Source organism: Cheilinus undulatus, linkage group 2 (genome assembly GCF_018320785.1).
Source record: "Cheilinus undulatus linkage group 2, ASM1832078v1, whole genome shotgun sequence".
Taxonomy (NCBI): domain Eukaryota; kingdom Metazoa; phylum Chordata; class Actinopteri; order Labriformes; family Labridae; genus Cheilinus; species Cheilinus undulatus.
Window position 1 is genome coordinate 53,783,384 of NC_054866.1, and position 25,647 is coordinate 53,809,030.

Sequence of the window (25,647 nt, forward strand, 5' to 3'; positions counted from 1 at the left end):
TCCTGAAACTGCACAGGTTTATCTTGGTTAAGCAAACAATGGGTTAATGAAAGTCAGTAAACTCTGGGCTGACTGTGTTTTAGTTAAATATTAAACCAGATGTTTACACACTCGGATTTAATATTTGATTTTATGCTTTTACGGTTTTTATCACCATTATAAAGAAGGCCAGCAGGGCCGCGTCCCCTTCTAAAATCATCTCCACTTCCTCGTCTCCTTCTCTGTTTCCTTTAATGAATAAACCCAGAGTTATTGACAGGCAAACAGCGGAAACAGTTCAGGAAACACGTTTAAAACCAGAAATGGATGTTATGAGGAGGTGAGGTGTTTTTATTTTAAGCACTTAAGCACTTATTTACGCATAAAGGTGGTGTTTGTCTGAAATGGGACGCAGGTAGCCGCGCTGGCGAGCAGCTGCAGGTGTGTGAGGGTTCTCAGTGGGCGTGGCTTGTAGACTACCTGCAGCAGGTAGCTTCATGTTACCTGTAGCTCGTCAGTGTTGTCCTGCTGCAGAGAGGAGAGAGCTCACCTGTGCAGGTGACTCTTTGATCACTCTGAAAGCTCACCTGGATCACCGGAAGTCTCCCTGACTCCTCCACCTGGATTTCTGCCTCTCACCTTAAATCCGAACGTGTTTGACTCCTGTCGTTTCCTGGACTGAGCTCATCGGCTGCCGGTGAGTCATCCATCAAACGGACGTTACTGACGTCACGTTCACCATGTCGTTCAAATCTTCACGCGCACGTTTGGCGTGTTTCTGATGCTATTTCCGGGTTGAGCTGGTTGTTGTTTTCCCCTCTTCCTGTATGAAAATGAGCCTCAGCTGTCTGCGGGGCTGAATCTGCTGTCCTGTGTTGTTGTTGTTTTTTTAAGCACATGTTGTGTTCTAGAAACATGCAGGCTCCTGAGAGAGCGCGAGGGTGTAATTTAGACTCCAGGAACCGGTTTTCAGAGAGAGAGAGAGAGAGAGAGAGAGGGAGAGAGAGAGGCATTCATTGACTGTCAGAGGAGTGGATCCAGTGTCGTGTGCCCTCAGGACAGCAGTTTTTACAGCAGTGTTTGTGCCCCTCTGTTGCCATGGTTACAGCCATTCAGGTCCAGGGGAAACAGTGAAGCTGTCGATGTAAATCTAGTTACCTTTGTTTCTAATGTATTCTGTCCAGCTAAGGGCCAGTTTGAGCAGAGCTATAGTCTTATAGTGATGTGTAATGAGATAAAGGTGACTCTAATGTTTGATAATCAGAATAACATTGATCTGATCGATCAGCCTGACTGATGAGATAAGTGGGGATTTTCATAAGATGAAGGTAGCAGCTTTTCAGGCCTGGAGTTTTATAGCTCAGACAGGCCCAGAGTTCAAAACTTTCACTAAAGGAGTAAAATTTAAGCTTTCCTACAATAGAAGTCTGAAATAGGGCACTCTAATATGACCTTGATATTCTTAGCAGTAAACATGCTTTAATTTTAAATATCTTTAAACATCAAGTATTTATACAATATTTTTAACATTCAGTTTATTGGTTCCAGCAACAAATTCACCATCAAAATGAAATGCTGTGTTAGTTTGACTCCAGATGGAACGGGATGCACACCTTCCAGAACCTCTGCCTGGTTAGTCCCCAGAATTTTTCCCTCAGAAGTCTTGGGGATCATCAGGATGTTTTGACGGCACTTTCACATTCAGCCCAGTTGTTTCAAACCACACCGCGGGCGACCCCCCCCCCCCCCCCCGGCTTGCTTTCACACTAGCAATATGGAACCATGCCCGGGTCCACTTGCGTATTTACTCGGTCTGAAACAGCAGGTGCCCATATGCGCGTAGCTGGTTTACAACCCCGCAAAGGAGGACAAAGAAGAAGAAGCTACCATGGCAACCACTGGGGTCATGACCTGAGCGAAATCTGTTTTTGGTTTGACCGGGCAAAAAGTCCATCCTGCAGCCACGGATGATTAAAATCACTTTTTCAAATGCCAGCAACTTCGCTCTTCATATCTGCACATCTACTCACGCTGCGCAGATACAACGGTTTTTGAGGTGACAGGAGACTTTTATTGCCTTTGCACCTCCTCTCACTGACTCCAACTTGTGTTCATCTGTAAGGTGAGTCATAACAGACCGCTTATTGACTGGATTCTGATGATTTCCACTTTTTATTGAGGAAAAATGTGAATAAATTCCCGCGCTGTTGAAAGAAGTTTAGTTTTTACGATGGCGTCATAAAGCTGAGACGACGCTCAGCTATCCGAGCGCATTCACATCTCATCTGAACTGTGCCAGAGTCAACTTGAATCATGCCCAAGACCACCTCCCCAAGTGGGCCCAGGCCCGGTGCCTGGGCATAGTTCGTTTGCATTTACACCACCCTAACTAATTGGACTTTGGGCTCAAGTGCACTCAGATCCAGGATCAGGTCCCTAATGTGAAAGCACCCTAAGTCAGCAGTGGTTTTGGCCTTGGAACTCTCCCCTGATACCATTGTTGCCCAGTCTCTTTCTGATTGTTGAATTATGAACTCTGACCTTAACTGAGTCAGTGGCAATGTCCGAAACCACTCACTCATTTCACACTACTCCGGCCACTGGAAATGACGTCATCGCCGTCTCACAATAAAAACGTTTAGCAGCAATGGCTCATAAATTTCCAGGTCAATGGTAAAATTAACGGTAGAATTTCACTGAAAACTGATACTAAACGTTACGAATTTCACAAAAACATAAAAATACTAATAGATTAAAAAAAGCTTGTGTCTTTAGTGGAAAAATAGTCTACATTTTTTTGTGTATTATCTCTTATTTTTGCATAAAGATAGTGGTCTCATGTCTTGTAATCCTCAGTTACTCCTCTTTAAATCCTTAATATTTACTAACAGATTTGGTTAAAACCAATGAACAAACAAGTATTAAATAAAGTTTTAATATATGTTCCTGTGCTCCTCTCATTCGTCCGTCATGTTTGAGAGCAGCAACCGCAATGCATGATGGTAAATATTGCTGGGCTAGTGAGCATCAGTTGTTCACTACTTTTCAAAATACACTGTGGGAAAGAATGAGTGCACTATATAGTAAATAACAATGCTCACTCAGAATTGGGACACCACTACAAAGTGGCGTATTCACTATATAGTGCACTATATAGTGAATATGGAGTGATTTCAGCCATAGCCAGTGACTGCGTTTACATGGACTTGAGTATCCCGGTTATGAGTCATATCCCGGTTTTGATCATATTCTGGATTCCGTGTTTACATGCCCAGAGAGAAACCTTGTTATTCATATCCCTGTATACATGAGAGAAACTAGTATCCCATTTTCTGATCACTGCATCATATCTGTGCAGATAGTTGTCATGTTATTTTACAACACAAGACGAGGTAAGTTTGAAATTTGAGAAAAATTAAATCACTGTTATTTTGAGTTTAACAGGTAAATGCCAACATCACGTTGCAGAAATTGTATACACCTTATTCCAACAACAAGAGAAAACACAAAAAATCTTGTTTATATTAAGAACGCTTACAGGCAATAAAGCATGTCCAGAAGTAAAGAGACTGAGAGGATGGCAAGCAGTGAAAGAGAGATCTCAAATGGACACGCTTAATATAACCTAATATTTCAAATATTATGACTTTTAGACGATTAGAATTATTATTATTAAAGACTAAGAAAGTTTGGCAGAGCCACCAAGAAAGAGCGAAGCAACTTGCTGTTGACACGTGTTTGCACATGCGCAGTAAAAAATCGGGTTTCCGGGACGGATTGATAGCAACAAACAGGATACTGCGTATACATGATATCCCATTTTTTTTTTTTTTGGAGTTCTCCAGGTAGCAAAACCAGGATACTGTAATATCCCGGTTTCTGAAGATACGTGCCTGCACAAGGAGAAACCGGGATACTAAAAAAACCTGATAGAAACCGGGATACTTAAGTGTATGTAAACGCAGTCAGTAAAGCCTGCAGGTCTTTAGATGTGGTTCTGGGTTCTTCTGGGATGTCCTGGATGAGTCGTCCATGCGCTCCTGGAGTCATTTTGGTAGGCCGGCCACTCCCGGGAAGGTTCACCATTGTTCACAGTTTTCTTTATTTGTGTGTAATGGCTCTTAAACTTGTCAATCAAATGTTTTAGATGAAATCAGGGCAGTTTGGACTTAAAAAGAAATAAAATATGTGATGACACAATTACTTAGAGACATTTCCTTCAAAATAAAGCATCTTAGACTTTTGACCATGTAGTTTTCCAGACATTCATGTATCACCTTCTGAAAAAGGCTTTGTGACCCACTTTAGGGTGCTGATCCACCTGCTGAGAACAAAGGCTGCAAACAGAGTTTACAGTTCACTCACTGCACATATAAAAACTGATCAACATGTTTGTCTGTATATTTTAGTTATCCTGTAACATTTTAAGTCAATCCTCTTGTAAGAAAATGATTGAAGTTTCTCATACTTGAGGATTTAGTTCATCCTTCAGTTTTTAAACCATCTGAAAGAACAGAAGTTAAAGATAAAATTGTCCCCCTGGATCAGCTCAGTTTGGACTAGCTGTAAAAATAAGACCTGTAGAGTCCTGCATGGGAACAGCCTCACCTTTTCATATCAGTCTTCAACCTGGAGACTAATACCTCTCCGCTCTCATGTCTGCAACACAAAAGCATTTTCATGTCAGTCATCGCAGCCATCTCTGGGTGTTGGCGTGAATAAGTCGCCTTCAGGGCTGTCTCTCATAAAAACACTTTCCCTCTTACCCACAGAGATCACTGCACATGTGAAGCAAGAAGTCAAGGCTTTATTTCAGCTCATTTGCATATTTTTCCAAATGTAACAAATAATTTAAAGTTACCAGGTTAGGTTTGATTTTGGCACTGAACACATTTGGTAAGAAAAGAGATTGTGGTTTCAAACCCACTGACATCTGCACATCAGAGAATGTGCAGAACTGTCCTTCTTGTATAGACGAATTTATCGCGCAAATCAGAGAGGTTTTGCTGTGGAGGTGACAGGTCGTTTCCTCCAGGTTAATTTACATCCATAAATGAGGCTTCTGTGTAAAGGCTCAGTAAATCCGGTCCTCTGACATTCTTCCCCTGCTCACTATCTTGACCAGCTGAACATCCAAACAGAAATCCTTCTCACGCTCTCTAATTGACGCTGTCTGGTCTTGGGAGTCATGGTTGTGTTTCTGCAGGAATGTGACTCTGTGGTAAAACTGTCTCTCCAGCCGGTGATGGAACAATGACGCTCCGAGCTGTTTGGTTTCCTGCCATCAGACTCGTCCTCGGCCACACCTGAACTGAAGAAACAATTAAAGCTGCTTCTGTCTCTGCTGCTTCACCAACAAACACTACTCTGATGTTTGGTGATGAACGTGCCGCTGTCTGCACGTGTGATCTCACAGTCCTGCTGCAAACATCTGTGGTTACCTGTCATCATCAGGTACATACCTGTAATAACTGATCTGGTGCTCCTGATACTGTAGCGTGAATTTAGGGCACTCAGATTAAACATAAGACGTCACTGAGAACAGAGAATAGCTGTGGAGCTATGCTGTCAGATGGACTAGACCCGTATTCACTGTTTTCTGATGTTTTTAAGTTGAGTTTAGTTGCGTGTTGGCTAGTGTTTGGAGAGTTGCATCATCACATCATCAGAGCAGAGGAAAAATAGGGCACCGATGTTTTCCAGCTCAGCTCAAAGCCTCTGAGCTTCTCAAAGTTCTGCTTTAACTTTAAATATTCATACAACAGGCAGACAGTGACGGCTCGTATGTTCACTGAGGACTTTCTGCTGTAAATGCTTTTTTCATACTCCACAGACTCTCAGGTGTTTCAGGGTGCTGTCTGATGTTTTCAGTACCAAACAGGGGACAAAATCAACTCAGGAGGTGAGACTGTAGTGTAGAATCTAGTAATATTGGTTTAGTAGAGCTGAAACTGTGTTAATATGCAAGGTTTTTAATGATAAAACTGTTATTTCTAGAAAGATCCTTAAACTGTCAGATTCTAACGCTGATGGAGGATTTTTAAGATTTTAAAGCGGCTCAGCTAGCCTCTTAGCTCAGTACAGCTAGCCTCTTAGCTCAGTACAGCTAGCCTCTTAGCTCAGTACAGCTAGCCTCTTAGCTCAATACAGCTAGCTTCTTAGCTCAGTAAAGCTAGCCTCTTAGCTCTGTAAAGCCAGCCTCTTAGCCCAGTACAGCTAGCCTCTTAGCTCAGTACAGCTAGCCTCTTAGCTCAGTACAGCTAGCCTCTTAGCTCAGTACAGCTAGCCTCTTAGCTCTGTAAAGCAAGCCTCTTTACAGCTAGCCTCTTAGCTCAGTACAGCTAGCCTCTTAGCTCAGTACAGCTAGCCTCTTAGCTCAGTACAGCTAGCCTCTTAGCTCAATACAGCTAGCTTCTTAGCTCAGTAAAGCTAGCCTCTTAGCTCAGTAAAGCTAGCCTCTTAGCTCTGTAAAGCCAGCCTCTTAGCCCAGTACAGCTAGCCTCTTAGCTCAGTACAGCTAGCCTCTTAGCTCAGTACAGCTAGCCTCTTAGCTCAGTACAGCTAGCCTCTTAGCTCAATACAGCTAGCTTCTTAGCTCAGTAAAGCTAGCCTCTTAGCTCAGTAAAGCTAGCCTCTTAGCTCTGTAAAGCCAGCCTCTTAGCCCAGTACAGCTAGCCTCTTAGCTCAGTACAGCTAGCCTCTTAGCTCAGTACAGCTAGCCTCTTAGCTCAGTACAGCTAGCTTCTTAGCTCAGTAAAGCTAGCCTCTTAGCTCAGTAAAGCTAGCCTCTTAGCTCTGTAAAGCCAGCCTCTTAGCCGAGTACAGCTAGCCTCTTAGCTCAGTACAGGTAGGCTCTTAACTCAGTACAGCTAGCCTCTTAACTCAGTACAGTTAGGCTCTTAGCTCAGTACAGCTAGCCTCTTAGCTCAGTACAGCCAGCCTCTTAGCTCAGTACAGCTAGCCTCTTAGCTCAGTACAGCTAGGCTCTTAGCTCAGTACAGCTAGGCTCTTAACTCAGTACAGCTAGCCTCTTAACTCAGTACAGCTAGGCTCTTAGCTCAGTACAGCTAGCCTCTTAACTCAGTACAGCTAGGCTCTTAACTCAGTACAGCTAGGCTCTTCGCTCAGTACAGCTAGGCTCTTAGCTCAGTACAGCTAGGCTCTTAGCTCAGTACAGTCAGGCTCTTAGCTCAGTACAGCTAGGCTCTTAACTCAGTACAGCTAGCCTCTTAGCTCAGTACAGCTAGGCTCTTAACTCAGTACAGCTAGCCTCTTAGCTCAGTACAGCTAGGCTCTTAGCTCAGTACAGCTAGGCTCTTAGCTCAGTACAGCTAGGCTCTTAGCTCAGTACAGCTAGGCTCTTAGCTCAGTACAGCTAGGCTCTTAACTCAGTACAGCTAGGCTCTTAACTCAGTACAGCTAGGCTCTTAGCTCAGTACAGCTAGGCTCTTAGCTCAGTACAGCTAGGCTCTTAACTCAGTACAGCTAGGCTCTTAACTCAGTACAGCTAGGCTCTTAGCTCAGTACAGCTAGGCTCTTAGCTCAGTACAGCTAGGCTCTTAGCTCAGTACAGCTAGGCTCTTAACTCAGTACAGCTAGGCTCTTAGCTCAGTACAGCTAGGCTCTTAGCTCAGTACAGCTAGGCTCTTAACTCAGTACAGCTAGGCTCTTAGCTCAGTACAGCTAGGCTCTTAACTCAGTACAGCTAGCCTCTTAGCTCAGTACAGCTAGGCTCTTAGCTCAGTACAGCTAGGCTCTTAGCTCAGTACAGTCAGGCTCTTAGCTCAGTACAGCTAGGCTCTTAACTCAGTACAGCTAGCCTCTTAGCTCAGTACAGCTAGGCTCTTAACTCAGTACAGCTAGCCTCTTAGCTCAGTACAGTCAGGCTCTTAGCTCAGTACAGCTAGGCTCTTAACTCAGTACAGCTAGCCTCTTAGCTCAGTACAGCTAGGCTCTTAGCTCAGTACAGCTAGGCTCTTAACTCAGTACAGCTAGCCTCTTAGCTCAGTACAGCTAGGCTCTTAGCTCAGTACAGCTAGGCTCTTAGCTCAGTACAGCTAGGCTCTTAGCTCAGTACAGCTAGGCTCTTAACTCAGTACAGCTAGGCTCTTAGCTCAGTACAGCTAGGCTCTTAGCTCAGTACAGCTAGGCTCTTAACTCAGTACAGCTAGGCTCTTAGCTCAGTACAGCTAGGCTCTTAACTCAGTACAGCTAGCCTCTTAGCTCAGTACAGCTAGCCTCTTAACTCAGTACAGTTAGGCTCTTAGCTCAGTACAGTTAGGCTCTTAGCTCAGTACAGCTAGCCTCTTAACTCAGTACAGTTAGGCTCTTAGCTCAGTACAGCTAGGCTCTTAGCTCAGTACAGCTAGGCTCTTAGCTCAGTACAGCTAGGCTCTTAGCTCAGTACAGCTAGGCTCTTAACTCAGTACAGCTAGCCTCTTAGCTCAGTACAGCTAGCCTCTTAACTCAGTACAGTTAGGCTCTTAGCTCAGTACAGCTAGCCTCTTAGCTCAGTACAGCTAGCCTCTTAACTCAGTACAGTTAGGCTCTTAGCTCAGTACAGCTAGCCTCTTAGCTCAGTACAGCTAGGCTCTTAGCTCAGTACAGCTAGGCTCTTAGCTCAGTACAGCTAGGCTCTTAGCTCAGTACAGCTAGGCTCTTAGCTCAGTACAGCTAGCCTCTTAGCTCAGTACAGCTAGGCTCTTAGCTCAGTACAGCTAGGCTCTTAACTCAGTACAGCTAGGCTCTTAGCTCAGTACAGCTAGGCTCTTAGCTCAGTACAGCTAGGCTCTTAGCTCAGTACAGCTAGGCTCTTAGCTCAGTACAGCTAGGCTCTTAGCTCAGTACAGCTAGGCTCTTAGCTCAGTACAGCTAGGCTCTTAGCTCAGTACAGCTAGGCTCTTAACTCAGTACAGCTAGGCTCTTAGCTCAGTACAGCTAGGCTCTTAACTCAGTACAGCTAGGCTCTTAGCTCAGTACAGCTAGGCTCTTAACTCAGTACAGCTAGCCTCTTAGCTCAGTACAGCTAGCCTTTTAGCTCAGCGCTAGTTTCCTTCAGACTCATTTTGCCTGGCTAGATCAGAGCTTCTCAACGTTGGGGTTGGAACCCCCATGGGGGTCATGAGACACTGAGAGGGGGTCGCAAGATGCCCCCCAACAAAACTTAGAATATTTTTAAAATTACACTGTTGCCACTTTACACCTATTTTGCTAAATTTTGACCTGTTTTCATTGTTTTTTTCTACCAATTTTGCCAATTTTAACACATTTTTGTCACTTTAAACCATTTTTTTCCCATTTTAAACCCTTTTCACCACTTTTTTTTCTGCCTGTTTTTGCCACTTGTAAGCCAAGTCTTGCCACTTTGCACCTACTGTTGCCTCTGTTAAACCAATATTGCCTCTTTTAACCACTTTTAACCACATTTTACGCCCATTTCAACCACATTTCACTATTTGATATGCTCTTTTTTTCCAGTTTAACCCATTTCTGCCATTTTGCACATTTTTTCTGTCTTAGTTAACCCTTTCTGCCAGTTTATATCAATTTTTCATCCCATTTCACCAGATTTTCCATCAATTTTTGCCAATTTAAAGTAATTTCCGCCACGTTTTAATTCCCCTTAACACTATCTATGCAAGTTTCTGCCACTTTAACCAATTTTTGCCACTTTCCCTAATTTTTTTTCCAATTTTATCACATTTTTGCCTTTTTTTTTTTTTTTTTTAAAGATTTATTTTTGGGCATTTTTGTGTTATTAGACAGGGGAGGACAGTGGATAGAGTCAGACCCAGGGTCAAGAGTTGGGGAAAGACATGCGGTAAAGAGCCTCTGGCCGGATTTGAACCAGGCCGCCCACGTACATGGGGAGCACCTTTAACCACTAGGCCACCTGCTCCCCCACATTTTTGCCACTTTTAACCAACTTCTGCTACTTTTAAAACCCAATTTAACCACCTTTTTCACCATTTTTTTTGCCATTATTAACCTATTCTAGTCATTTTAACCCATTTTATTTAAGTTTTTAACAAAAGGGATTGAACCCATTTTTAAGAGGGTTATCTACCCCACAAGTGAATCAAAAAATATACTTGCTTCTTTGGTAAGGGTGGTTATTTTTCAGGTTAAAGCTCTACCCCCTTATGGACTTTTCTTGAATGTGCATGGCTGTTTAACCACCTTCAGGTACAGTGGAGGTCCCCAGTCTCTTGCACCTTAATTTTGGGGGTCCCAGGCTGAAAGGGTTGAGAACCACTGGGCTAGATGACGCTACGTGCTCAGGTCTGCATGACGAAGTAATTTGTGATATTCTGAAATCTCTTGGAAACTATGGAAAAGAAAAATCCCTTTTTCATAAAGAGTAGGGGTCGTTTCCAATGTATGCAGATATTTTCTGATGATAATTGCTGTATAGAGATCATTTACAGCCGTAACCTCTACCACAGCCAGCCACAAGGGGGTGACTGAGATATTTGAGGCTGCATATTTCTGGATACCTCATGACATCTAAGAGTTTGATGCTAATATGCTGCGACGTGATTTGCCAAAAACACATGCAATAAACAGATATTCTTTTTAGATTCTCAGAAAGGAAAATTGCACTCTCAGAGAGCCTTATGTGAAAAATGTATCCAAAGAATGCAGCTTTAATCAAGATAAGAATGATTGATACGTGTTTCCCGTGCCAATGCCAACAATAGCATGCCATATTTTTTCATTGTCAAATTTTCTGAATTAATAATTCTCTGGGTGCTGGATGGGAAGCCGTGGGGGGCTTGATGTGGCCCCGGGCCTCCAGCTGAGAATCAATGACCTCTAGGTCAACCTTTTCAACCCGCGACCCCCCAAAATAAAGGTGCCAGATACCGGGGACCCCCACTGTACCTGAAGGTGGTTGAACCCAGCCATGCACAATCAAGAATAGTCATGTGCAGACAAGGTCACCCATTAGAGGGGGAAGAATGGGAGAGCTTTCTGGGGCCCAGCCAGAAAAATCATGGTCCATTGTAAAGTTAAGCTGAGGTATTTTACATTTAACCTGAATAATAACCACTCTTATCAAGAAACCAATTTTAATTCATTTTTGTAGTAAGTAGTCCTCTTAAAATGTAAACCCTTTTGTTAAACACAGAATTAAAATACATTGAAAATAGCTAAAATGGGTTAATAAAGGCAAAAAAATGGCTGGAAAGGTGTTGAAATTGGATTTTTAAAGTAGTAGAAATGGGTTAAAGATGATAAAAATTGGATTAAAGTGGCAAGAAAAAGGGGGTTAAAATGGCAGAAATTGGCATGTTAAGTGGTAAAACAGGATTCAAAAGCGACTGAAATGGCATTAAATTGGACAAAATAGGTGGAAATTCAGTGAAATGGGATGAAATTTGATATAAACTGGCAAAAAAGGGTTAGCTGAAGCTGAAATAGGCAGAAACTGGCTAAAATGGGCATATGAAAATGTGAAATGTGGCTTAAAAAATTGGTTAAAGGGGTTAATAGTGACAATAACATGTCAACAGAGCCAACAATAGGCAGAGAGTGGCAAGATTTGCCAGAAGTTTAGAAGTGGCAAAAACAGGCAGAAAAAGGAAATGGTGTTAAAATTGGCAAAATTGGTGGGAAAAAGTGGAAAAAACTGGTTAAAATTTGGCCAAATTGGTGTGAAGTGGCAACAGTGTAATTCAAAAATGTTCCAAGTTTTTTGAAGACATCTTGAGACCCCCTCTTAGTGTTCTGCGACCCCAAATGGGGTCCCGACCCCAATGTTGAGAACCCCTGCTTTAGGGTAATATGCCAGAAAAACAGCAACCCCATCTCCTCTGAACAGTTTTATTTCAAAAGCATAAACTTAGTGAAATATGTAAACCCCAAATATAAACTATCATAAACTATCACCATGCTATCACTGCTTACATACTTGGAAATAATACCAACAAAAGCTTGTACATATCTAAATCTTCACTTTAATTCTATGTAAGTTTATTTATTTTTGTGTTTAATGTTTAATTTCTGCACACTGAGAGCAAAGTTACCTGGAGTCAGATATCTCGTAGCGTAAGCACTTGGCCAATAAAGCTGATTCTGAGAAAAAAAACTGTGAGGCACTTCTGGTTTATAAAGGATTTTCGATCACATCAGAGTGCCTCACATCTTCAGCTTGGATTCATATTTCTACTCTGGACTATATCAGCAAATAATCTGCTGTGGCCATCTTGTATTTTCCATGCTGTGTGTTTAAAGATGTTGTTGAACTAAATGAGTCCAGTCTGAGTTTGGGAGCCCCTCTAACCTCCTTTGCTGATATCGCTAGCAGCTTTGGTTTGTGCATCCTTCTCATCCATCTCGTCAGCATGCTAGGTTAGTTAGAGCTCATCTCTGTGGCCTGCTGATGCTGCTGTATTTTTTCTTTGACCACTGACTGGCTTAGCTCATTCTCTGCTTTGCTTTCCATTGCTATTTGTACCTTCAAAGTCTTCTTTTTTCTATTAAAAGGCCTAGAGGAAGTGTACGAGAAAATTAAGAGGACCTAAGACGGATATCTGAGGTACGCCACGGGACAGAGAAGGTAATGACCAGAAAAACCCAATGACACCCAGCAGTGTGACTGGCATGTCTGTATTCAGACATGACCCACTTTAGAGGGTAAATATTAAACTGTATTTAGGCTGTAGAGGCTCTATTGGCTGCGGGGTCATCTGACACAGTTTGGTTAAATACTCGTGTCGTCTCTCATATCCACTCTGAACGCCGGCGTACAGTATCGCAGAAACCTGGATGGTGTCATCGAGCTCAGGTAAGGCGAGCTGCAGCTTAAACTCTGTAACTGTGTCACGTTTCACTGAACTGTGGCTACAGTTTCACTACAGTGACCCCAGCTGTGGGCTAACTGTCACCTGAGCCCAGGACTGATCCCAGGAGAGCAGTTTGACCCGCTTCTCACCCGAAACTGAGATAATGATAGCCAAGATGTGACAATTAAAATAAAGTCCTCATTGTTGTGAGGGTCACATTTCCTTTAACGGGTGTCTCATTGTGAGCACAGCTGAAGTTTCCCAGCAGTACAGTTCACAGCCGTACCTGCTCTAGGGTCTAAGGTTGTCAGAATCTTAACAGTGATGAAGGTCCTTTCACCTCGGTGTATGTAGGAGTTGTGTTTTTGAGTTTTATTTTACAGGGCCTGAAGTAAGCCAAGAAAAACTGAAAATTACATCAAAGCACACACCAATAGTTTCTTTTATTTGGGTAAAAATAATAATAACAATAATATTAATGATAAAAAAAATTACCTGCACTCCATCAACCCGATCAGTAGCATTCTCATCATTGTGTCCTCCTGGTATTCTTAAAATAAACACAAGCTTTTAGCAGCATGTAGATAATCTTTAACCTCATAATAAAATATAATTACAGACAGAATTACAAAACAACCTCAGATAAACATTTTTGTTTTATTTTATAGTAATAAGAATCAAAAGGATGCACTTTTCTCAGCCTTTGCTGTGGAATATTGGAACATAAATAACAAGGATTTTAAAAATCTTGACCAATTTTGGAAATGTGAACGAGCTCCCCCATGACGTATGACATCAGAGATAAAAACCGCGTTACGTTACAGAACATGTGAGCTAATGTTATTGATTTGTGGGTTTTAAAAGTACAGAACCAGGTCCTTAGGGTTTTATTTCAATCCTTTGTCCTCATCTTAAATGTCTAAACTGTTTCTTTTTTTTTTTTTTTTTTGCCCAAACATATCGATAAATATTTTAAACAAATGGAACATGTTTCTCTGTCTTTTCTTGTCCAGTTTGGTCCAGTTTAGTCCAGTGTGGTCTGGTTTGGTCCAGTGTGGTCCAGTTTGGTACCAGTTTTGTCCCAGTTTGTTCAGTTTGGTCCAGTTGGGCCCAGTGTCGTCCAGTTTTGTCCCAGTTCTTCCCAGTGTTGTCCAGTTTTGTCCCAGTTTATCCCAGTGTTGTCCAGTTTTGTCCCAGTTTATCCCAGTGTTGTCCAGTTTGGTCCCAGTTTGTCCCAGTGTTGTCCAGTTTGGTCCCGGTTTGTCCCAGTTGTCCTGTTTGGTACTGTTTGTCCCAGTGTTGTCCAGTTTGGTCCAGTTTGGTCCCAGTTTGGCCCATGGTTGTTCAGTATGGTCCAGTTTGGCCCAGTGTTGTCAAGGTTTGTCCCAGTTTGTTTCAGTGTTGTCCTGTTTTGGTCCCAGTTTGTCCCAGTGTTGTCCAGTTTGGTTTCAGTTTGTCCCAGTGTTGTCCAGTATGGTCCAGTTTGCCCTGTGCGGTCTGGTTAGGCCCTGCACGGCCCAGGTTGTCCCATTGTGGTGCAGGGATGGCAGCAGACTTTCTAAGAATGTGTGCAGTGATACCTGCAGGTGGTCTAAGTATGTTTGTGTGTAGCGTGGTGTGCTGCAGACTTTCTAAGTATGTTTGTGTGTAGCGTGGTGTGCTGCAGACTTTCTAAGTATGTTTGTGTGTAGCGTGGTGTGCTGCAGACTTTCTAAGTATGTTTGTGTGTAGCGTGGTGTGCTGCAGGTATCAGCAGCCATAAAGCTGGAGGTAGCCGGCTCTTTAATGCTGTAATAACATTATGTGTTATTATGGGCGTCAGAGGGGACATTAGCCTGCAGATGTTTGCTCGCTGAGACTCTGAGTGGACCGCTGCCATGAAGGGGAGCAGCCCTGGGATATAATGAAGGTAATCTGAGTCATAATGAAGCCCAGCGGCCTCAGAAACACTAATGCAACACTTCTTAAAACACATTATAATCTACAAACAGTTGTATCAGCTCACAACCTGCTCGCTTTTCCTTTAAACTCCTTCATCGCTCCACTGCTTTTGCAGTCAGCTGTTCTTCTCCTCTTCCTCTCAAACATGACTGCCTCTTTTTAGTGTTGTATTCTTACATCTATATTTCACTAGCAGGCTGGTCTTTAGAGCTCATTATTCCAGCTGCTGTCACTGGAACTATTGATCTGCTCAGACATCGAGTGCATTATCCACTCTGCATTAAGACGTTTATCTGGAGATTTTAGTCTCATTTCTCACCAAAACAAACATTTTGTGAGGTGTCTAAACTGTTTGATTACCTGACATTGTGCTAAGATGATAGACTTCTTAATCAATTACCCATTTAAATCATTTTCCAACAAATAATATCAAAATGCCCATTCTGGTTGTTCCAAACCAAACGGATGGAGTCAAATGTTACTGGGATTTAATTTGATGTTGTTGTTGTTTGTGATGTTTCCACAGTTCTCTGACATAAACCCAGAAGTGTGCATGATGCAGGTTAACCACAAATTAAAATGATATCAGGGTTTGTTACAATATTGAAACTTGCATGGAAACAAAAATTGTGAGAAAGAGCAAAAGGACAATACCCTAATTCCAAAACAGTTGGGGCGCTGTATAAATGCAATGTGAGATCACATAAACCCATATTTTATTCACAATAGAATATAAACAACATATCAGAGGCTGAAACAGAGTCATTTTAATGTTTCATGAGAAATATCAGCTCATTTTGAATTTGATAGCAGCAGCACATCCCAAAAAAGAAGGGACAAGGCAACAAAAGACTGGAAAAGTAAGTGGTGCAAATGAAAAACAGCTGGAAGAGAATTTTGCAAGAAGTTAGGGTTAATTATTAACAGGTCAGTAACATGACTGGGTATTAAAGGAGCATTTTAGAGAGGCAGAGTCTCTCAGAAGTAAAGATGGGCAGAGATTAACCAGTCTGTGAAAAACTGTTTAAAAACTAGAACACATTTTTAGAAAAATATTTTTCATCATACAATTGGCTTTTACTCTCCTGCCATCTACAGTCCATAATATCATCAACAGGCTGAAGGGGCCCTCAGGGGCCACTGCATTGAAAACAGGCATAATTCTGTACTGAAATCACTGCATGGGCTCGGGAACACTTCCAGAAATCATTGTCTGTCAACACAGTTGGCCGTGCCATCCACAAATGACAACAAACACCGCCGTCTTCTCTGGACCAAAGCTCATTTAACATGGACTGAGGAAACATGGAAAACTGTTCTGTGGTCAGATGAATCCACAGACGTCGTGTCCTGTGGACTAGAGCAGTGGTTTTCAAACTTTTTTCGCCCAAGGCACACCATATTCATATCAATACAAAATAGACTTTTAAAATAATATAACAGTCAAGGTGGCCCAAGGGGGCATAAAGGATAGAGGCTTCTAGGGCCCAGACAACTGGGGGTGGCAAAAGTAGGCAAAAGGTGGCTGAAAGGTGGCAAAAATTGGTTAAAAGTGATGAAAAAAACATGGCAAAACAAGTGGCAAGACAAAGTAAAAAATGGGTGACAATTGGCTTAAAGGGCCAAAAAATTGGTTTAAAAGTGGCGAAAACATGTTAAAAGTGTCAAAAAGGTGGCAAAATGGATTGCAAGTGGCCGTAAAGGGTTAAATGCTGTAAAAAGGTGGTAAAAGTGAGTAGAAAGTGATTTTAAAAATGGCCAAACAAAGCCAAAGTGAGTGAAAATTGGCAAGAAGGCGGCAAAATAGGTTACAAGTGGCAAAAAGTGTTAAAGTTGCTATTAGATGGTAAAAAGGGGTTTAAAGTAATGAAAAAAAGGCCAAAAATGACCAAATTATAGCAAAAGTAGGCAAAAACTGTAAAAAAGTTCTCAAAATGGGTTAAATGTGGCAAAAAGTTCCAAAATAGCTGCAAGAATTTGGTCAAAAGTATTACAAAAAAGTTGCAAAATTGCAAAAAAAAAAAGCAGCAAAAATGGTTTAAGTTGTCAAAAGAAGTGGCAAAATGGGTAGAGAAATTGGTTAACTTGGTTAAAAGTAGCATGAATTAATCATTTCAACACCAATTTCAACTCAGTAATAGCTTGCCAATTGAGGTAACTGTTAGCCAGGATGCTGGTACCAATGCTACTGATCCATCCCACATACACTGATCATTAATAAATCACAACTAGGGAGGGCCCATTCTCTGTTTTTTTCAGAGGCCCAGCCAGATCCCTGCAGCACACCTTGACTTTCCTCAAGGCACACTAGTGTGCCATGCCCACCATATGAGAACCACTGGACTAGAGAGGAGATGGAGCATCCAGCTTGTTCTCCTGGCTCAGTTCTAAAGCCTGCATCTCTGATGGCATGGGGTTGCATTAGTGCCTATGGCGTGGGCAGCTCTAACATCTGGAAAGGAACTATCAATGCTGAAAAGCAGAGAAAGGTTTTAGAGCAACATGTGCTCCCATCCAGACGTCTCTTTCTGCTAAACCACACACCACATCCGTCACAACAGCATGGCTTCACAGGGGAAGAGTCCAGGTAAACATGGTCCTGTCCCTACTTTTTTGAGACGTGTTGCTGCCATCAAATTTCAAATGAACTCCTATTTTTCCTGAAATGTTAAAATGCCTCAGCTTCATCATCTGATGTGTTGTTTCTGTTGTATTGTTAATGAAATCTGGGTTTATGAGATTTGACAATCATTGATTTCTGTTTTCATTAATGTTTTACACAATGTCCCAACTTTTTTGGCATTGGGGTTGTAGATGACGTGTAATTCCTCTTGAAGAAGGTGCTAGTCTATAGGTTCTGGTGTATTTTAATGTCTCTGAATCAAAGGCCTATTTTAAACCCTTTTCCAGTCTGTGGATCTGGATCAATAACACCAGTGCTGTTTAGTCTGAAGGTTGAGCTAATCATGATTCTGATTTTTGCCAGATGTGAGCAGCTCTTCTCCCCCTTTTAGACTCTAACAGTGCCCCGATACATGGCCGTGCTTTCATCAGAGTCTGAGCTGTGTCCTCTCTCTCTCCTTCACATCCACGCCCTCTGTGATCCTCTCCACTCATCCCAAACTCACACACCTTCCCCTTTCAGCACGGATAATTCACCGCTCTCTGCTGCCTCCTGACGCCACTTCCAGCTTGGTTAGTTTAACATTCAAATGTGGAGGGAGGCGTTGACGGATTTGGGTCATGAGATTAAGATCTGCCTGGTGAAAAGGCTCGTCTGACACCTTTAGAAACTTCAAAGTCTCCCTCTGCCTGGAACCAAATCTGACATAATCACCCAGCCTGGAATCAAGAAGTCATATCTGTCTGATTTTCTTTAATAAATCAAATCTAAAACATGTTAAACTACTGTTTTTATGTGGTGAAGCTCATGTTAAAGGATTGTTTTGTGTTATGAAGCCCAGCTTGCTCTGATAGCAGCCTTCAGTCACCAGTCTGATGTTTCTCATCTTCTAGAGATCCTCTATACCAGTAGTTCTCAACTGGTCTGGCCTCAGGACCCACCAGTCTGTCTTACAGCACAAGTTTCCAAATATTTTAATCAACACATGTTTAGTAAATTGAATATGTTGCAGTTTGAAGCGAGATTGGACCAAAACACCTGAAAAGGGACAGAACTAGCAAATTTCAAACCCTCTTCCCCATCTATTGTGTCAATTTTCCAGAGAACTTGTGAAATTACTTCCTTATCATGGGAAAAGTATCCATTTATTTGCAAAAAGAGGAGATAAATTAGCTGAAATATTGATCAAACATTTAAAGTTACCCACTTTCACAGTGAAACAGGGTAAAATAAAAGGTATCGATGCACGTCCAATAAGGACTTCAGGACTTTTGCCACCATTTTTTTCAGACACCTAGTCGCAACCCACTGAAAACTGCTCCGCAACCCACTTTTGGGTCCCAACCCACCAGTTGTGAACCACTGCTCCATGGGGTTCAGGTCAGAATCAAGCCCAGTAACACCAGGGTCAGTAGACCAGTTTCTGCTAGTTCTGGCTTCACTGTGGGCAGGTGGAAAGGAGATCAGGATCTCCATAAAGCTTCTCATTATACTGAAGAATGAAGGACTCTTAATGCTGCTTTCGATTGTACTCGGAACTTGGAAAGATCAGGGTCGGTCTTGGAAAACATGGCCGGCCGCAGTAAGCTTGATTTTGTTTTGATGTTTTTTAAGGATCAAAAATTACCGTTGGGGAAATATATTAGCTACTTGAGGGAGAGGGAGAACGAGAAACGTCATATGCTGTAAGTATGACTTGAACGCACCAGCGAGGGGAATCCTGCATGCGTCATTGAACTTACACGGGTATCAAAGCAAGCTGTGCAGAGGCCTGGACTGTAGTAACACAAATGTTAAATTAGACGACACTTAAAAGTAAAAGTTGAGGAGAAAGTGACTCACACGGTGTTCGACGCCATTTTGCTATGTCATTCCGACCAACTTGGGCTGCTTGGATCTTACCCAAATTCCTGAGTCGGAGTCCCGAGCTCAAAGGCCATTCTATTGCACTTTTCCAATTCGGAGGTCGGATTTGTCTGAGTTCCGAGTACAGTCGAACTCAGCTTAAATCTCCTGGTAGATGCTGACAGCATGGACTCTGGACTTGATAAAGACCAGAGGACCAACAGGCACCCCAAACCATCACTGACTGGAAACACTGGACTTCAAGACCTGAAGTCAAGTCCTGATCTTCCTCCAGACTCTTGGACCTGGATTTACAAATGAAATGCTAAATCTACTTTCATCTGAAAACAGGACTTTGGACAACTGAGACCACAACGGTCCACTTCTTTTCTCCTTAGCCCAGGTGAGACACTGATGACGTTGTCTGTGGTTCATGAGTGGCTCCACACCAGGAAAACCACTCTAGCAGTCCAGTTCCTGGACCCATCTGTGGGGATTCTTGATCCACTGACTCCAGTCTCAGTCCACTTCTTGTGAAGCTCCACCACGTTGAATCTGCTTTGTTTGACAATCCTCTGAAGACCTGCCCTCCTTGTGGAGGGTGTCCATAATTGTCCTCTGGCTTTTTGTCACGTCAGCAGTCTTCCCCATGGTTGTGGTTGTGTGGACTGAACCAGAATGAAGGCTCAGGGAAGCTTTGGAGGTGTTTGGAGTTAATTCGCTGATTAGAGCTCTTTAAGGACTAAAATGGCTGATGGGAAATGTATCTTTTTTAAGATGCATTTTGGGGTTTTTTATGCCTTTATTCAGAGAAGAAGACAGTGGATAGAGTCGTTGAAAATGTATGAGAGATTGGGGGAGAGACGTGGGAATGAGTCGGTCTCAGGCCGCCCACGTACATGGGGCACAACCTCATCACTACACAATAATTTGGTATTTTAACCTCCAGAATCGTATCAGCCCATCCTTGATTCTAAATAAACAGATGTGCCAAAGTTTGAAGGCAATCCCTCAAAGGATCCTGAAGATATCACGTTCGCAAGAATGGCTGTATAGACGGACAGACAACCTGAAAACATCATAACCTTGGGCCTGTGCTATCACCACTGCAGATGCATGCAAACACATTGAATATGAGTTTAAATGGAGATATTTATGTCTTTGGTTAGGATTGCCCAGCCTGCAGCTGGGAGCAGAAGAATAGCAGAGCATGCTTGGGCCTTTTTATGGGGTTTATTGACAAAAATGAAATGGAATATCATTTTTATTTTCTCTGTGTCCCCCTGTGGCTCTGTGAATCTGTTTCCTCTCCGTCGTTTATTTCAGGGATGATTTGTAAACCGCTCACCCTCCAGATATTCTCACCGTCTCCTTTTCCACGTTCCTCTTTTTCCACAAACTTCTCTTCAGAATTAGATAGTTGAGATCGGGTATCGCTGGCCCCTGGTCCTCTTTCTGTCTCTCTCTGTGTATCTGCTGGAGGAGGACAGAGGGGCTGCTTGTTCCCTGCCTGCCTCCTTTTGTCCAGATGAAACAAAACGCCGACTCTGGGGGTGGAGAGGACGAGGAGGACGAGGAGGAGGAGGAGGAAAGGGATGACCATCGAGAGAGGACAAGGAGTTTAGACAGAATGATTTAAGGTTTTGTGATGATGATGCTCCTTGAAATCTAAACAATAAAGTTTGAGTTAATGATGCCCCTGCTGATCAGCTACCAATCATTATCGCCCTATCTAGTGATTGGCATATCTGATCATATTTTAGAGTCTGTGGCTGAGAGAAACACTGTGTACTCTGTGCAGTGTCATTGTATATGTGGACTAAACTGGGGGAAAAAAAAAACGACAAAGGCCAAAAATAGGATAAAAGTTGCAAAAATTGACCAAAAGTGGCATAAAGAAGTGGCAAAATGAGATTAAAAAGCAGAAAACTGAAAAATTAGAAATGGCAAAAAAAATGAAAAAGGGGAACAAAATTGCAAATAAAGGCAATGGAAATATACGGACAAAAAAAAAAAAAAAAAAAATGAAGGTTGGCAGTTAAAGCCAGCTGCACACGAATGGGAAACAAACTGATTAATGTAGCTCACAATGGATAATTTCTGAGGTCAAAGTTGACCTTTTTTGAGGTTTCCTGTGTGAATAATATTTAAAATGAAGACACAGAAGAGCCATAAATCATGACAAAAGAGCCACATGTGGCTCAACAGCCACGCGTTGAGGATCACTGGTTTAAGGTCAAAGGTTAATATCATCATGATGTATTTAAATTAAATTTTACAAGCTTAAAAATTTTAGTCCTATAAAACACTGTGTGCAAAGGGTACAAAATAATAGAACTGTTTTTCCTACCATATTATGACTTGCTATGTAGTTATTATAAGGTTTCAACAAAATCAACAATAAATCATTCTATATTATAACCTACGTTCAGCAAGGAACATTCATCATTTAACCATTTAATCACAAAATTAACATGCAGTTTTTAAGTTGGAGACGGCTCTGCTCTAAAGATGCTCCCAGGGTTACTCAAGCAGCTGCTTTGACTTTCCAGGGAGTGCAGTGTTAGAAACCCCTGTATGGATGGATGCATTTATGACTGTATTTTTAAAACAATGAAATTATTCAGAAGAATTTAATCCATAGTAGCATGAATCTGAATACGAGGGTGCAACAAGCTTTAAGCTATAAAGGAGGAGGCTGGGGTGGAGGAGGTGAAGCTTTGCCGGCAGCAGCACAGTGCATCTGCATTAATGCAAGCAGGAAAGTGAGAAATATGTCATATTTAAATGGACCGCTGTGTTGAGAGAAAGAGCTGTGATTGGCTGTGGGAGCTGGGGGGTATAATTTGTATCAGCTGACTGTCAGCTAATCATGGCTGGGAATATGACTTTCGTGAACTAACGCTACACTTCATCAGTATTAGATAGAATAAACTAGAGCTGTGAAAAAATATTAATATGGCAATATATCGCGGTACTTTGGCATCCAATACAATATCGATACTTCAACTCTAAATATCAATTTTTTTGGTAAAAAATAAAAATTCATATTTTAGCTGAGTTGTTAGTAAAATACGACTTGCTCACACGTTTGTGTGAGCATAAAGAGCGAGTTAAAGAAAGGAAATGCCGTTTGCAAGCTCTGTCTTGCTGCCGTGAAATATAGCAGGAACACCACCAACGTATTGTGTGATATGCATATACATCATTGCGATATTTTTCTTAGTTAACTGTGTAGAATATCGCAATATATCACAATATCATGATATCCTGATATATCGTGATACTATCGTATCCTGACCAAAGTACCGTGATGCATATCATATCGTGAGGTTCTTGCCATTACTCACCCCTAGAATGAACTAAGGTAGACTGATTTTAAAAAATATCTACATTCAATTGTTTTTGCTCATGATGCAATTCTTTTATCAATGGCTTTATTGAGGGGATTATCATCTTTATGTCTCTTGTTTTGATTGATAAAAAACAAAATTAACAAGAAAAGGAGGACTTTTGCAAAAATTCTAAAAATATGAAACTTGAATCTTTGCACAGTGTACATAAAGTCTGCTGCAAAAAATAAATGTATTGAACAGGTGTTTTGACATATTTCAAGTTAAAGAAATATTGCAACTTCTGTGATTTGTAAATTGCAGCAGGCCGTGTTGTGATTTTATCTAATTTGGGTTTAATTTCCTAGCCCTAGTTAAAATGCATGCTTTGTGTTGTTTTGCACATAAAGCATAACCGGCGCCAGGAGCCGGTCCATTTAGGCGCCTGTGTTTGGCTTTATCTGCTGAACCACAGAAATGAAAGTTCTAAAAATGTCCCATCAGACAGAGGAACAAAGCTGTACCTTCTAGTGCGGCACAATTTATCTGGTTGCAATCACAGTGTTCAGCTATGGAATTCCATAGTTGCATCAAAGTTTGCAATTATTTTTCCAAATAATTATTACTTCAGTGTTTACAAAAATGGCTGTAGAATGGCCCTTAAGCTCCAACAGTGCAATTATTGCACTTTGCATTTTGTAGCATTATCTAACACTGCAGCTCTACCATCTACATTTAAACAGTTTAGAAAAACCCTAACTCTGGAAGTTGTTTTCCCGAATGTGAGTTTTCAGTGACCTAAATCACTGCTTGCATTTGTACAAAAAGCCAAAATGCAGGGAACAACTTCTGCTTTCATAAATACACACCTATTTATGGACCACACAACAGAATCTTCTAATTTTCTTCAAATATTTGTCTGAAGAGTAGTGTTCTCTTGTTCCCACATCCTCGGGTGTTTGGAGTGAAGTTTTGTGAAAAATACTTTGTTTGCACAATAAATCTTGTCTTTGGGTAAAAAGTCATCTCATTGCACCAGAAAAAAGTTACATTTTCTGTGGTAGCATCATGATGAGAAAACACTCTGGTTATGTATGAGGAGAAATTGGATTTGTGGCTGTTTGACCTCAGATTCTGCAGGTGTCATCGCCCAGAGGAAACAGAAGCCTACTGTAGCACAGTATGTCAGAGCGGGGGTGGGGGGCGGGGGGAGTTTTTGACAGCCGGGCAGCCAACCTTATGTTACTGCACACACACAAACACTCACAGATGTCAGCCCAGGCTGCTCTCTCTGCTGCACACTTGGTGGATTTTAAATAACATGTCTGTACATTAGAGAGAGAGAGAGTCCTCGTCACAAGGTTAGAGACTAGGAGAGTCTAGAGACTGATCTGGGTCAGTGTTGTAGGGCTGGAGTTCATGGTTAGACTGAGTTTGAGATGAATCAAAGGTAGATTGATTCATCTAAGCACTGCTTCGTCACAGATCCTTTTTAGACTAATCCTCTTGGCTCTTAGTCAGTTTATTTGTTCATTAACCTTATTTCTATCGGGATTTCATGTTTCTACACCTTGATTGGAGTCCACCTTTGCTAAATTAAACTGATTCAGCAGCAGGGACTATGAGTAAGTTCAGGGAGGGTGTTTTGTGATCCATGGCAGTGTAAGTTTAGAAATGCTTTCATTCTTCTTTCTGCAGGTAGATCAGTGATGAGAAATTATGAAGTTCAGACTTTTAAAAGTTGTAGGTGCTGCAGCGCCAACATCAGGCATAATAAACAATCACAAGTTTTTAAAATATTTTAGCTCTACAACATCAGGGTCCATTCTCTGGGTTTATCAGGGTCCTTTCTCTGGGTTTATCAGGGTCCATTATCTGGGTTTATCAGGGGCCCATTCTCTGGGTTTATCAAGAGCCATTCTCTGTGTTTATCAGGGGCCATTCTCTGAGTTTATCAAGAGCCATTCTCTGTGTTTATCAGGAGCCATTCTCTGAGTTTATCAAGAGCCATTCTCTGGGTTTATCAGGGTCCATTCTCAGTGTTTATCAGGGGCCATTCTCTGTGTTTATTAGGGCCATTCTCTGTGTTTATCAGGGGCCATTCTCTGTGTTTATCAGGGCCATTCTCTGGGTTTATCAGGGCCATTCTCTGGGTTTATCAGGCGCCTTTTTCTGGGTTTATCAGGGGCCCATTCTCTGGTTCATCAGGGTCCATTCTCTGGTTTATCAGGGTCCATTCTCTGGTTTATCAGGAGCCATTCTCTGGGTTTTTCAGGGGCCATTCTCTGGGTTTATCAGGGGCCCATTCTCTGGTTCATCAGGGTCCATTTTCTGGTTTATCAGGGGCCATTCTCTGGTTTATCAGGGGCCATTCTCTGGGTTGATCAGGGTCCATTCTTTGGTTTATCAGGGACCATTCTCTGGGTTTATCAGGTGTCCAGTCCCTGGGTTTATCCGGTGCCTTTTTCTGGGTTCATCGGGGGCCCATTCTCTGGGTTTATCAGGGATCTTTTTCTGGGTTTTTAGGGGCCATTCTCTGTTTCATCAGGGGCCATTCTCTGGGTTGATCAGAGGCCATTCTCTGGGTTGATCAGGGTCCATTCTCAGTGTTTATCAGGGGCCATTCTCTGTGTTTATCAGGGCCCATTCTCTGGGTTGATCAGGGTCCATTCTCAGTGTTTATCAGGGTCCATTCTCTGGGTTGATCAGGGTCCATTCTCAGTGTATATCAGGGGCCATTCTCTGTGTTTATCAGGGCCCATTCTCTGGGTTGATCAGGGTCCATTCTCAGTGTTTATCAGGGCCCATTCTCTGGGTTGATCAGGGTCCATTCTCAGTGTTTATCAGGGTCCATTCTTTGGTTTATCAGGGACCATTCTCTGGGTTTATCAGGTGTCCAGTCCCTGGGTTTATCAGGTGCCTTTTTCTGGGTTCATCAGGGGCCCATTCTCTGGGTTTATCAGGGATCTTTTTCTGGGTTTTTAGGGGCCATTCTCTGTTTCATCAGGGGCCATTCTCTGGGTTTTTTAGGGGTCCATTCTCTGGTTCATCAGGGTCCATTCTCTGGGTTTATCAGGGGCCTTTTTCTGGGTTTTTTAGGGGCCCATTCACTGGTTCAACAGGGGCCATTCTCTGGGTT

General features: G+C 42.2%; 1 protein-coding gene across 2 annotated transcripts in view; it reads left to right on the forward strand.

Annotated features, from left to right (window-relative positions):
• The first annotated feature begins 472 nt into the window (after positions 1-472).
• Positions 473-25,647, forward strand: part of si:ch211-137a8.2 (uncharacterized protein LOC777613 homolog) — a 76,260-nt gene continuing 51,085 nt past the window's right edge. For both annotated transcript variants that reach the window (XM_041796732.1, XM_041796741.1), the window contains exon 1: positions 473-676. The gene's annotated coding sequence lies outside the window, so the exon portion shown is untranslated. The remainder of the gene's footprint in view (positions 677-25,647) is intronic.